The sequence below is a fragment of the Athene cunicularia genome, assembly GCF_003259725.1.
Source record: "Athene cunicularia isolate RWA chromosome 3 unlocalized genomic scaffold, athCun1 chr3_part1, whole genome shotgun sequence".
Lineage (NCBI taxonomy): Eukaryota > Metazoa > Chordata > Aves > Strigiformes > Strigidae > Athene > Athene cunicularia.
The window spans coordinates 67,849,066-67,864,429 of record NW_020799097.1 but is presented as its reverse complement, the minus strand read 5'-3'; positions in this window follow the sequence as shown (position 1 = coordinate 67,864,429).

Sequence of the window (15,364 nt, the reverse complement as noted above, 5' to 3'; positions counted from 1 at the left end):
TTTTGACACAGCTGATATAAGCAAATACTATCAGTTTATTTAAAAGGACATCCCAGCTAATCAACAAATTAGGAACCTAAACAAGATCTTTGATCAAGCATGAGGTCAGTACCATTAAAAGAAAAAAGGTATGGGTAGAGTCTTTGTCCTCACTGAGCCCATTTCCTGAAGTAATGGGCAGGAGTATTGTGTAAAGTACTTCACAAACTGATCCAGCACATAACCATCTTGGTTCCTCTTACAGAATGGGCTTTACAAGTCCTGATCATCCTAAGAGGTATGTGCTGACTCTGGTTTAGATTCATATACATAAAGAGCAGGTACAGTGTTGGATACCTTGCACTTCCTTATCAGAAATACATCCCATACAACATTTGCCTTTCCATAGCTACATTGTATCACATACTCATAGCAAACTGCCTAGTGCACAGAGGTTTTTCTTCCCCTCTGTCATTTGTAACCGATAAACTCCTATGTAAGAAATTTTCCCTACAGTAAACAATCCTTCTTTTTGCATTATAAACGGCATCTCATTTCTTTCTGCCAGACCACCAAAGTCTTCAGCTTCTTCTATGCTATCATCTAAACCTTACCTGTGTTCACAATGCCCCTCAGCCTCATACCAGCAACAAAATACATTAGCACACCTTTAGTTTTTGTGCCAGGGTCATTAATGAAAATGAGACTGGTCTCAAATCCTCATTCTTCAAAAAGTCTTGAGCTATGGCACTTAAAAAAAGGGAAACAATTATGATGTGTTTAGTGAGGGAAACTGGCCCATCCTATCTGTGAGCAGACGTCATCTTCCAGGACAGTCAAATGAGAAGCCAGGTATTTGCATGTAAGTTCCAACTATAAGATTTATTCCTTGCTTTGCTCAGTGTCTTAATGTGCTGAACTCCTGAAGGAAACAGGAGACTGACCACAGTACATCAGCCAGATCTTGCAAACCTCAGACTTACCTTCTTGTCTTGGAGCTGTAAATGAATGTAATAGCGTTTATTCATGTGCGTAAATGTGCTACAGATAAAGTACAAACTCTGGACTATACAGGATACATTTCACTGGCCAATGATTTCCAGTGTATACACCCGAAATTGCAGCAAATACTGAACAGTTTGTCCTAGTAGTGTCCACATTTTCTTTGCAAGTTCTTTGAGAGTAGGCTTGTGTTTGAAAGTAATAGAAAGACACCCATGACATTGTGCATCTTGAAGTTTTTGCTTGCAAATTGATATTTTGCAGATTACATCCGTAACTGCACTATCCTATAGGCACATAAGAGGAAGAAACCTCACTTCTTGTAAAAACACGATTAATAATATACACCCACCCTCCCCCAACTTCAATATATAAAGATGGTCATTAACAAAGTGGGTTGGAATCTGAAGAATTTATTTCAAATTATGAATATCAAAAGAGGTTTTGTTTAACACAGACAGTAAATACCACACAGCATGTTATGAGGTTGTTCCAACCATGGAAGCAATATCTCACCGCTGTTCTGTCACCAGGAACACTACATTCTCTCCATTCCATGCAGCACCTAACACATGGTATATTTAAATAACATTCTGGCTTCACTATATAACAAAGTCTGATTCTATATATTTTTTTTTCCCCTAATCCACAGCCTTTTTCTACAAACTCAGAAAAAAAGTGTCATATTAAATCAAGGGCTATCTGCATGTCTGGGCTGGAGTTTTTGTATAGAACGTATAAATAACTCCAATTTTTTTCTAAAAAACTGTCTCATATCGACTTCTGTGTGCACTTTTCTGCAATTCTATAGCTAGCACAAGCTAAGCAAGGTCAGACAAGGTCAGCTGCTGGCGGAACAGCCTTTAAGGTAAACTTGACTAGTAGAGAAAGCAGTACTGATAATTCTAGATGTGATCGACCTCTTCTGACTCGGTACTGATAGACTAAATGAGCCAGGGCAGTGTGAAAAGTCAGCATACTACTAGAGGAACCAGTAGTTAAATATTTGGAAAACAAAGGGGGTTTTGGCCACTTGTGGTAATAAAAAAGCCCTGGGGTGTGTAGAGGAGGCAGTGATGATTTAATGTGAGCAATTGCATTCTTCCTGCCCCATGATGCTAACAGTGCTGCACAGCTCACCACCACTCATGAATCACTAGTGCATTTGCTTTTCCAGTAAAACTCTCTCCCAGGCATGTCTGTCCTGAATTGCTGTGTAGCAATTGCAGAGCACTATTAGAACAGTTGCCACATTATACCAGGTCTGTAGTCACCTCCCAGCAATAGGTAATATGGTCTATGCATGTTCCCTTCAGTCTGCCGGTACTCAGATATAATTTGTACTGGTATGGGGTGAAAATCACTAACAAAATGTGGGATGTCATGAGAAATGCATTAGCCCTTTCATGTTGAAACTCTAATACAATATGTATTTTAAAATATAAAACTATTCATATATATATATATATATATATATATATACACATATATACAGTCTCTCCACTTTGGCTGATGCTGCTATTCAGTTTAGTCTAAATCATGACAATCTAAAATTATATTCTTGTTTACTGCTGCCTTCTCCTCCATCTCACCCCCCTCCCCATTTTTCTCTCTAAGCTGCTTGAAAACATTCAGTTACCCAGCCCTGGAGGTGAAACTACTCAGAGAACTTCAAGGTTATGAAATGCAAAAGCCTGGCTTTTATTTGTTTCACAGTCAGAGAAAGCAGTGCACAGGATGAAAACCTCTGTTGTGCAGCTCTGCTAACACATAAAGGAAGCTTTAATTGAGTTTAAAAAGCAAGTGTATTTTTACATAATTAGGAAAAACAAAAACCCCCACAACAGTGTTGAACAAATAGTGGTGTTGTTTATATCAATTTAGTTGAAAAGTTTAAAAAAAAGCAGGAAAGAAAGCAACCAATGGCCAAAGCAGATAAACAACATTCAGGGTGCTACTGCTATGTTTGATAGAAAAGCAAAACCATTGGTGAGAATTAAATACTCACTGCAGAGAGGGAGAAACATTTGAAGTTATCAAAGAGAGAAGTCTTGATGTCAAAAAGAAAGAAGAATTTTGGTTTAAAGGACAGTTAAAGCTTTTACTTTGGAATGATCTGAATTTTGAAAAGTCACCCAAAAGAGGTAAAGAACAAACCAGGGAGTTCAAGAGCTAATAGCTGTTAAAAAAAAAAAAAAAAAAAAAAAAAAAAAAGAATAATTGGTGGGATCTAAGCAATAGATAGGAATGTTTTAGGGAGCTGAACTTAGAGATCTGAGGTGCTTTGTCTTGAATTGCTGGTTAAGTCATTAGGATTCCCACTTTTCTTTATAAGTCTCATAGCAGTTTGCTCAGACATTGCAAAAGAAATTAAATCTCTGCTTTTCTCTTTGTCTGGGTGGTGCCTGAAAAACAATGCATATTTATGTGTGCAGAGTTGTCAACACATTACACAGCACTTGTAAACGCTATCCATATTCAGTGATATGGTTGCACAATTATAAAGCACTAGTGCTTGCATCTCTCTTGAAGATGTACAATAGGAAGCTGTTTGAAATATTGCCACAGCTATTGCACCCAAGTGCATTTTTATGCAGTCCTCTGTCAGAAATTTGTCCTTGTGCTCTAGTAGTGACAACAATTAGATGCACTGAGGTGTGCCAGAAATTATACCCTATTAAACACAGAGAAGCTGGGGATGGAGTCAGAGCATGTTGGGCCTGATCCCCACAGTGCACCTCTTGCAAAGTGACCTTGGCTTGTGTGGGGAGGGCTGGAAAAACATTAAGCCCTTTCAATGCCTGCGGGCAATCATGTTGCAAACTTATTACTGGTAATTGCCACCTTACACCCTAACTTCCCTGAGTGCTGCTCCTGTTGGTCCCCAGGCATGGGTTGCCTTTGCTTTTGCTGCATAAGCTGTTGGCAGCACAAACTGCTCCCCGGGAGCACAGCCCTCCTGGGGAGGCGGCTGCCGGGGACTCCCACAGCACAGGCAATAAATAATAATGGCCCGTTTGAAGCAGATGTGCCAGCTGCTGTTCTCAAACCTGAGTGCAGAGTCTGAACTGCTTCAGAGTGCCGGGTTTGGATCAGGGCATAACAAAAATCAAAGCACAAACCACTGCAATGGTGAAACTTATGACAAGGATGATATAAAATGGCTGGCAGAAATTGCAGAGGATTGGACTGGAGCCAGGGTACGTTAAAATATTTGTAGTAGCCCCAGAAAAAACAAACTGACTTTCAGATGACGGAAAGGGGCTGTGTATTTGTGTTTGTGTATGATGTAGTGTATGCATGTGTTCATTTTCAGTGAAATCATGTGCTACCATCATTTCCTTGACGGCTTGATTTTGGGAGGATTTCCTGATAATTCATGCCAAATGAAACTTCCTTTAGGTATGTCCCTGATGTATCTTCTGATAACTTGCCCTGTTTTCTAGCTCCAGTCATGGTGGATGAAACTAGATTAAGTTTCTAAAACTACACTGCAGTGAATCAAGGCTAGAGAAAATAGCAAGGAAGAATTAAATACTGTCCCTGTGCTGTGCTCCAGCCAAGGATCCAAATCCAAAACACTGCAGAAGCAGAGCTCTCAAAAAGCTGTTCTTGAGGTGAACAGGGGAAATGCCATCTTCCCAACATGTAGTGGTTTTGGTCAGCATGGAAAGTAGAAGTCTATTTTGAGACAGTCTGTTTTCCTCATATTCCCAACTAGATGGAAGAGGGAAGCTTTGCAAAACACATGAAAGTCTCTTGCATGACTGCCAGCCCAGAAATGCTTAGGAGAGGAACCACACTTGAGCTGCTCTATGGGAAATACAGGAAAATGCCATGGAGGTGAAGAAAAGAGCTCAGACTTCACCTAGTTAATTCTAATGAGATTTGGGTTGTGTTTATGTCTAGCAAGGAAATTAGTTTCCTTGGATTAAACCATGGGGTTGGTTGCTGATTCAGAAAACACTGACATCTCTAAACACCTCCATCCACATGGTCCTACACAGTGCCTTGTGGAGACACTCTAGTGACGTCTAGGTGAATTAATTCAGTCACCAGAAGCAATATTCCCACCTCAGGACAACTCTCCCCCTCAGAGCAGCCTACCTTCCTGGCAAACAATGCCTTTCCCTCTTCTGTTTGGTGCAGGGCTCAGACGATGCCCAAGACATTCCATTCCTTTACCATTGCCTCGGGCTGCAACACAATTCAAAACTTCCTGAGTGGACTGCTGTGAGGAAATATCTTTTTCCGTCCATTTACTTACCCAAGAAGCTTGTAGGCACACATAGGAGTGATGGGAAGCTGTACTACCCATGGAAAACCATGACATAATTTTGCTTGCAGGTGGCTGCTTGCACTGCACTGGTACCCACCCGGTCTGGCGTGGCCACCAAACAGTTGTATACAGACAATCTAGAGCTTAAGGTTTCTGAACTGTTATTAACACCCATTGTCAGTGCTATTTTTGGATTCTCTCCATGTGGCTATTACTGGCTTAAGGATTTAGATTAAGCATTTTAAAATACCTTAGGGAACCAGTAGAGAGAGTTTAGCACAGAAATCAATTGCTGAAGGGGATGTGAAGTCTTTACTTTGGGTGGATCTTAAGAACAGGAAGTACAAATGCCTTTCAAGGATAGTTCAGGTGTAGTGGGCCCAGTCTAGATAACCTCATGAGATGTCACAGCTGTAACTGGTACCAAAGATCACAGCATTTGTACATGTGCCAATATATCTCACCAGCAGTTTAGTCATAGCATCGGTGAACACATTTCTTTGGAAGAAATGCAGCTCACTTGGGCTATGCCAACATACACAGTCTGGAGCCTAAGCAGCAACGAGCTGGTTACATCTGTCAATCTGAAACTCATCACACCTATGTGGACATGCTGTGAGGAGTTGTCCCTCAGGGCAGCAGGGTGGGCACAAGGAAATGGCAGAGTCATGGGCTCTGGGAGGATTATCCCACCTTCCCTTCAGCTCCCTAGACAGCTTTTGACAGAGCAGGAATGTCCTGCCACATATTCTGAAAGGATTAAAAATGGGCTTTCTCTCTCTGATGAAAGTGCTGTGCAGTGGTACTGTGTGAGGGATGTCTGGAGTGAGTCTGCCTATCTTGGCTATCTTTGGTGTGCAGATTATTTTAGAGTCAGGCAACGTCCAGCAACTATCAGAAGCCTTAAAGTCCATTTTCTCTAAATTTTTCACTCCGATCAGGGAAAAAAATCTGTCTTTGATTAGGAGTAGAATTCGAAAGCTGGCAGGTCACTGTCTTGTTGACGTGCCTTCAGATACAAATTCACTCAGTTACTGCATAACTGTGAGTGACATAGAGGGCATCACAGGCCTGAGCCCAGTTCAAAAGTGAAAGAATCACATAACTCATGGTAAGAGTGACAATAGGCATGACCTTGTGGTGATATGCTCTGAGAAGAAAGAGGGACATAGTTTTGATGGCAAGTTCTTACTTTATCTTGGCCACAATACTGATAAGGACTTCCTATAGCTCCTTCCCTATGTAACTGCATTATTCACTTAATACTGACCACCATTTTCCTAACATCACTCTGCTTCTACTCTTTCTCATGAAGGAAAAGATTTTTGCCTTCATTATGTTATGTCCAACAGAGTTAACAAGCCCCTTAGACTGCAGCAAATCCTCTTTCTGTTTTGTGGGGCATCTAGTACAGCTTTTGGCAGTGCCAGAAACAGCAATACTTCTCCATATGGCCAAGCCTTCCCTGCCACCTGTACTCTGGGAGCACATTTGTCTGACACAGCATCCTAGTGAGCTTTCAGTGAAAACAGTCGCATCACACAGTCAAGCGCAGTGTCCAGGTTTGGTTTGGCTCACTAACAACCAGCTGTTTCTACACACTTTCTGTTCATCCAGAGACAGACTGGACTTTATAACAGTGCTCTTTTCAAGAGCAAGTAAAAAATTCTTAGAATAACGTTTTGTATGTATGTATCCCACCCATTCCAGATTAACTGCCAGGTAAGGGGAATCCCTGGAAATATTCAGTTTCAGTTTCCTACTGTCCGTGACAGAAGTTACAGATGTTTTATGTGTATTTGTTGTTTCATTGAGTGGATTTGATATATTTGAAGAAAAAAGAAGATAACAAAAGTGTTAATTTAGATTTGAGCTTTCCTAAATTTCCAGATTATTCACAATTGGGATTCTGGTCCATAGGCTCTTCAAGGCTCTTCAACTATGAAATGTATTTAGATCAGTTGGGCACCTTAGCAATTTTAATCACTAATTTCTTCTTTTCCAGTCCATTCCACTTCTATCAATGTACTGACTCAATTAATTAACTTCACAAGAGAAAGAACATTCATGAAAAAACTCATACCTTGTTCCAAAGTTAGGAACCAAGTGGGACAGTAGGATATCACTGTACTTGCATGGGATGGATGGCAGGGGACCAGCTATCTATGAAGAGGTAAATTTAGACAGGAACAGTTCTTTGCGGTCATATTAGAAAATTAAACTACACTTGTTCTATGGGACTCTTAAATGAAATCAAGAGAAACATACAGTAGTAAACAAGGCAGATGAGGAAACGAGAGAGTTTCAGGACTGAAGGTAGGTCAAGAGGCCAAGGGAGATGAAGAAAAGTGGTGTCACTGGTGACCATTTACATACATACCCATTTCCATATGACAACACATCCTGATGGAACACAGCACTTCAGAAGCTTAAAACGCCAAGAAGTTTTAGAGACTTCCCACAACCTATCTTCCAGTGGATCAGAAGATAATGTTACTCATAGCAATGCACTACAATGAATTTTAGCAGTATGAAACACTACTACAGGTGAAAGCAGCAATTGGTGAATTGCAACAGCTGCTTAGATTTTCTGCTTGAAGATTCATGATTAACTCTTCTTCATTAAAGAGTTTGGTGAAGTTGGATATTTTTATTACTGTATTTCTTGCATCTTTTCAAATCTAGCAAGTCTAGTGGAAAATACGTGAGTTTGAAGAGTGCAACATGTCTCCACAAAATTAGAATCCATTTCTCCTCCAGGTTTTCCCTCCTTCAAATTTGTGCTATGTTCTGCCTCATCAAATCAATGAGACAATAATCATTATTCAGTTCCTTCTTGTCAGGTCATGTCAATGTTGGATGTCAATTCAGAGTTTTGTGGCAAGAAAATAATGCAAAATGTTTTTCTCTGATTCAGACTCAAAACTAAAGAATCAACTTATAGAAAGAGAGAAAATGAAGAGCATTTCTCATCATGCCTATCCCTCAGCACATAAATGCGTTGTGCATCTTTGGAGGAATGTTTCCAGATGTTCAGGGTTTTTTAGAATATGTTTGCTTATTTGAATATTTAGTTTTGTTGAATATTAGTTTTAATATTCAACATTTTTATGTTTTCTTGTTGTAACTTGAAGTTAGCTCAGAAAATCTCACAGGCAAGGAGGACGTCAGGAAGTTTCCCGCTCAGATATGCTGTATTGACAAATATGCTACAAACATCCCAATGTGGGGATCTTAATCAGGTAGAACTTCTGAATCTCTAAATTCTTCCTCATTCCTGATACAAATGAAATAGGTTTTCTCCTCATTTCACCTCTCAACACTTCTTACTCCCACTACTTTAAAGCTTTTATTGTCGTTCTTGTCTCTCCAACATGATACACATACTTACTCCAGCTTGGTAGCATTTCTATCAGATTGAGAAAAGTCTGTCAGCCTCTTTGGCTTTCCTAATTGAGCTTAAGAAACCCAGCATGCCAGGTACTTCTCAGAGCAGAGGATTTTTACTGCTTCCAGGATTGGACCATGCCAATCTCAGCATCCTCAAACAGCATCTGCAATTCGCATGTAAAAATCTATCATGGAAAGCTGCACGCTGGAGTAATTTGTGTCTCCACGTGCCATATGTTTAAGTGAAAGAGTGTGACAATCGCAGCAGCACACTGTCCAGAAGTCATAAGCAGTTAACAAAATGCAACATGATCGTTGGCAGGCCTGCTGGTCTGGGTCATGCAGCCAAAGCTGAATTTATAAAACACAGTAAATGGGATGGGAAGAGAGGAAAGGCAATTGGCATTTGAAACCATGCACCAGCCTGATAGGAATGCTCTGCAACTGCCACCCAGTTTTGCATTTCTGTTTCTTCCCAGTTTTGCATTTCCATTTCTTTCTGCCTGGCTGGCTCACATTCATCTACCTGCTCTTCCACCAGAGCATAGTTCTTGAAGAGCGAGTCAAATTTAGACGGGGGTTCTCCAGATTTTTACTCGGGATAAGTTCCCACATCCAGGTGACATCTAGGATGTTATAGTTAGACTTCCATGCCAGAGGTAGCTCATGTCTTTCACAAGAGAAATAAAGAGAGATTTACATGAAAGGTGGAGCCCCTTTCCAATAAGGAGTACCTGGCCACATTTTCATGTGGTGACACAGCCCCATAGCTGCACAGCCCACCACCCAGTTCACACTGAGTTGCCCCTGCAAGAAGAAATGGCAACTGTCCTGGGAAAGATGTGCATTTGATGGAGCTCTGATCTCTGCCAAAGAAAGGAGCGGATTGGGTGTTTTATGCAGGGAGGAGGGAGATGTTTGTGCTCAGGCAGCAATTACACCCTGAAATCCAGAGGCTGACGGTTGCTGCTCCAGGGCAGCCAACTCTACTTCCTGCAGCTGGCTGCTTAATACTGCAAAGGTGATGAAACCTGAAGGGAGCCACTGAATAGGTGGTAATTATGACTGACACAATGACGGCTTGTGCAGACATGTAACCATGGAACAAAACACCGCAGTTAGCTAACAAGAGATCAGTATAAGGTTTTTCACTGGCACTGTGTCTCCTGTCTGACACTTCTGAAATTGGAGGAAAAAAAGCATTGTGAGCTTCAGTATTCAGACCCATAATAGGCCAGACGAGCTGAGGGTGGAACGCCAACATCTGTCCCTTTCAGGATGATTATAGCAGGTTCTGTTTCCATGTTGATTTCTGCAAAACTGCTTTTCTTACTTGCAGTTTTTTCCTTCATAAATGTCTCTTCTGGGTTGTCTCCCTGTGATACGGTTGACTACACTACACCTCCGTCTCTCTCAAGCACACAATTTCCTGAGCAGTTTCAAATAACTATAGGGAGGCATGTGTGTACCCAAACCCATGTTACCAAATTATTCTCTTTCCCTTCCTTTTTCTAAGAGACAGAGAGGCTTTTTTGAGTAATTATGATTTTATACAGAGGGCTGAGGAAAGGACACTGGGACATCCTGTTCAATCAGCTTGTCTTTGGAACTTCTTCAAGTGTTAATGGACAAAAAAATCCTTTTCCTTCTCATTGAAAATATCTGAGATAAACCAGAAGTCTCCTAGGTTTCTATAATAATAGTAGTAACTAGGAAACAGGAGAATAAGGAATTGAATATATCACTAACTGCATAAGCAATGATCTGTACTCCTTCTTTCTTCCCCACTTTTTAAAATGGAACATGGAACTGCCCTGGCAGAAGACCTGCTTTTAATCACATATGAAACCAGGAACCAAACTTCGTAACTGAAATGGGAATTAGGCAGAGTAGAAACCTGTACCAGATGAGAGCCCTAACAGCACACATGCTGAGGAGGGCAGGAGGAATTACTTCTATCACCCCAGTGTGAAAAAGAGACCAAAAAATTCCACTATGTTGTTGGAAATCTTATGCAGTGGAAGTTTTATCAGAAGCAGTACAATTCCCCAAAAGATGTCCGTCTCTATCCATCTACGCATTTTAATGAAAACCACTTTTGTCAGAATTTTTCCAGCCATTTGCTGATCCTGCCAACAGTGCATTTGCTTTCCATGGAAACTACATGGAGTACTCTTCCCCAGTGTACTCTTCTGGAATTACCCAATTTATACACCTCTTACAACTCCTTTTCATCTTTGGACTTTCTCCTATGTAGTAAAGTAGAAAGTCTTTGCTTCACCCAGTAGCCCTGCCATTCTTCAGAAAGAACCTCCTAATCCCCAAACCCACCAGTGAGAATTTGTTGAGAATCCGTAAATCTTGAGCATTGTATTAAACATAGCAGGCATATAAAAATCGCCCATTTTACTCACAGCCACTGCAGAATGATCTGATATTTTATCTAATTCTGTCCCACTTGTGAAGTTTTTCTATGGTTTTCTAAACAACTAACTCTACACTCAATGACCATACCTTCTAATCTGTCCATAGAGGGCCTGAGATGCAAAGTTTGCGTAATGTGACTTATACAAAAATGAATGGAAAAGACTTCATTTTTATGCAACTACAGATTATTTTCAATGGCCAGTGCTTTTGTCTATGTGTTTTCACTAAGAAGTGGTACATATGTTCCAGATTTGGGGCCAATAACTATAGGGATATACTCTTTAAAGAAAAAATGTAATCCAATTTATATTTTGTTAAATTATTTCACTGTGTTGAAACAATGTGATTCATCCACCTTTGATTCTGAGGCCAGAGAGTGGTCTGTGGAAAGCAGTTGCTGTATAAATAAACATATAGAATTGTGTTTGTGTCCCTCTGTGGCACATACCAGCACTGGTTACTAGTCATTTATTTCTCCTGCCGTGCAAAGCACTGAACACTGAGAATTAACTAAAAGCAGGTTTTCCTTTTCTGGATTTTAATAGAGAAAAAGTAGCAAGTGTGCCTTTAGGGCTGCTTTCTAAATTCTACTTTGGATTCAGTTCTTACCTAGACCTTGTTTGAATGTATTAGGCTGTCACTACATCTAGTCTAGCATCCTGTCTTGGGCAGTGGCCAGTGCTTTCAAGACAAGCTTTATGTGCTTGCAGGAGAAAGGGTTGGTAGGAAATTAGCAAGGTGTATGATCAGGAAGAGGAAGGGACACACGGCTAAAATTATTTCCTTTTACTCACAGCTCCCCTTATATCACTTGGAGCAAGCAATATAAGAGCAGGTGCATGCAGTGTAAAGTCATGGCACACAGACCACTGGAAATGCAATGCCATAAGGGAAATGTTGGAATATGTCTGCATAATATTATCAGAAACATGGAGTAAGCTGGCACATCTGAAAAGGCAGCAAAACCTGCTGTTCTAGACTGTCCTCCAAGGTAAAAAAAGACCACCGTGCTTAAGAGGAACAAAGAACTGTGGTACAGGAACTTTAGCTCTGGTTCAGAGAATCTAGGTCTGCTGCCCACTTCCTAACAACCACTGCTGAAATGGCTGGAGCATCAATACTCATTGTCATGCTAAAGGACAAATAACCAGAGATTTATAGAATAATCAAGGTGTGAAGGGACCTCCAGAGGTGTGTGGCCCAGTCTTCTGCTCAAAACAGGACCAAGTTCAAAGGACAGGGGTAATATTAAAGATTAGGCAATCTGTTGTGTCCTGTTTTATCCCATGAACACAGCATCAGAAATCAACCTCGCTTTGCTTGGGGAAAGCTAAGAGGATCAACATGGAACACATTGAGGACCACAGGTCCACAGTGATAGATGTTACACAGGTTGATAGACATCATATATTGGACATAGGTGTAAGAAGCAACTTCATGAGCTTGAATGCCACTCACAGTGGCACTGCATCTCTCAACGGGAAGGATGGGAAACATGGCTTTTACAGAAGCTGAGCAGAAGACATTATGTGTACTGCATCATTAATAAAAAATGTGGATTTTCTTTTTCTTTATTTTTAGTTTCTGAACATGTTTGATGGATTTTGATGACATTATCAAATTAATTATAATCATGGGGGGCTTGAATTTCTCTTTCCCTCTTTTTTAATAAATATAAATTTAGATTGTTACATAATCCTAAAATTCCTGAATGGGGTGGGATGGGGTGGGGTGTATATGTGTAAACTGCATATGTAATGCATCAGAGCTCACAGACTAATCACCAGAAGTTAGTGACATCTGAAAGTGGACGGGGAATCCTAGCAGGCCCCCAAGAGGGTGTCTAAGGAGACACTTTGGCAGAAAACTGTGCTGACTTTCTATAAAAAGAGTGCAGTCTAGTTAATTTTAACCACATATTATGCCTAATTAACTAATTATGCAAATATGTACATAATAAACCATTACCATCCAATGGCCCAAAAATCCAACAACTATGTTCTGAAAGGTCATATCCTAAACATTTAATACAGAGAGCGAGAGTAAGGAAAAAAGAGTCAGGAGAATGAAAAAAAGCTCAAATAAAAGGCTTTACTGCTGTAAAGAACAACAGCAGGAGCTTTTCAAAACATAACCACTTACCTTTTTAAAGAAAATAAATATGTAGTCTGTTCTGACTCTTCAGCTGTGCTTGTTCCATCTCTTTTCCCACACCTACTCATCTCCGTTCATTTCTCTCCTCTATTCCTCTCTTTCAATGTTTTCCGTACGCTTTTTTGTTCCTATTTCTCTCTGGGCCAGCTGAAGCCCTGAAGACCTTGAAAGAAGGATGACGGAGCTGTAGACCAAAGAGGGATCAGAAAGTGGCAGAAGGCAGAGTTGGGCTGCCAGCACATGGGGGTAGAATCAGGATGAAGTGGGGAGGACTTGTTTGGAGTTTTTACCTGGCAAGAACTTATTAAAAAGCAAGGGCTTACTGGGAAAAATAAAAATAAAGCGTTCTCATTCTGACTTTCACTTCGTTCACCAGAGCAAGAAAAGTGCTACAGTGCTGAAACAGTTGATCACAATAATGCCAGATAATCAGTCCAGGGAATGCAATGGAAAATCATATCCAGCAAACACAGGTTATTTTCCTGTACATGCATGCAAGCACATCCCCCACTCACCCTTAACAAAGAGACTTTCACCTTTTTTTACAGATGCAGACCACTGTGACAGACACTTTGTTTCCTTGGGGGTAGACTACTAGCTAACAACACCCAACCCTTTCTGCTTCTCTTTTCTTCCTCTTCCTTTGAAGAATTAAAACCAGGGTAGTCATCTTGGATGTGTCACATCCACATATTCTTAAGTGGGCATGCAACCCTTCCACCAGCCTCCTTTTGCTGCCACTGGTCTCCATGAGCAGCCCTTCAAGTCCTTTATCTCACAGCCCCCCTCCCCCCAGGTTTGGCACTGTTCAATAAAAGTGGTTTTTGTGCAATATTTCCAGTTACCTTACACATTTTGCCCCAAACCTCTCAAGCCTATAATATATGTTGAGTGTCCTACTTACTCTGCAGTCTTACCAGAATAATGGTGATAATGTTTTATCTGTCCAGTGAAGCTTGTCTGGAATCATATACCATCCAAACAAGATTTTGAATTGTATTTCCATTGGAGATGATACCATCACACTTTTGACCTACTTACAGATACAGGCCCAAGTCTTATCTTCCAGATCCATCTGCGATTTCCACTCCTGTTTCTCTGTATATTTATGTTCATGTGCTCCCTCTGCATTCCTCAGAGCGCAATAAATCCCACCTGCCAACCTCTTCGTCACCTCTGCCTCAAAAAGGATTGCTTCAAGGTCAAGCAGTTCCCTTGTAATGTACAGTTTAACCTGATTTGTGGAGGCAAAGCTTTGAAATTTTTAAAATAAGGCTAAGGTAAAGTAAAGATTGCAAATGAAACTCTGACGGTAAGCTGGAGTATTTCCCTCTCCAAAGAGTTCGAGCAGAGGGCACTGTGCCATCTGAAGCCATAAGAGCTGGAATTATGTTATTTATTACTCTACACATAAGATATGCCTCAAGTAGAAAAGAAAACAAATGCTGACAACAGAAAGCGATCAAACCCCCATTCGTGTAAATCAGCAGGAGAGAGGCGGAGGGACAAATTCTCTCCCAGTCTGTCTGCAAATTCACACCAGTGAACACCAGCATTAGTCCAGGCAGTTTTAGAAACCTTCATTGAAGAAACTAAAAGGACAAATGTAGGGTGGAAGCCTTAAAAGTATCAAGACATGACAAACAAATGCAGGGTATAAAAATGTTCAATAAAATTTTGCCAGTTTTAACATGGATTTGGTTGCCACGTAAGTGCTGCTCCACTGGTGAGATGTTGGCTATTCTTTTGAAACATCAGCAATGAAAATCCCAGACAAAATAATAATAGAAGGAATTAAGATGTGGAGGTAAAACTTAAATGCACACAGGTATCCTATGCACCTTCATTGCTTAAGACTGGATGCTTTATGCTTAAAATAACAGTGTGGTAAATGTGCTGAAGAAATGTAGCCCGTATCATAACGACCTAACAGTATGTAATGCTATGTATGGTATAGGTCAGTAAGATTTCAACAGTGCTGCTGATATAAAAAATAACATTGTTTAAATTGTTACAAAATCCAAATATTCAAAAACATTTGGCCAGACCCCCTAAAGTCATGGCAATAGATTAAAAATCATGTCTTTATTTTATATATATATATATATATATATATATATATATATATATATA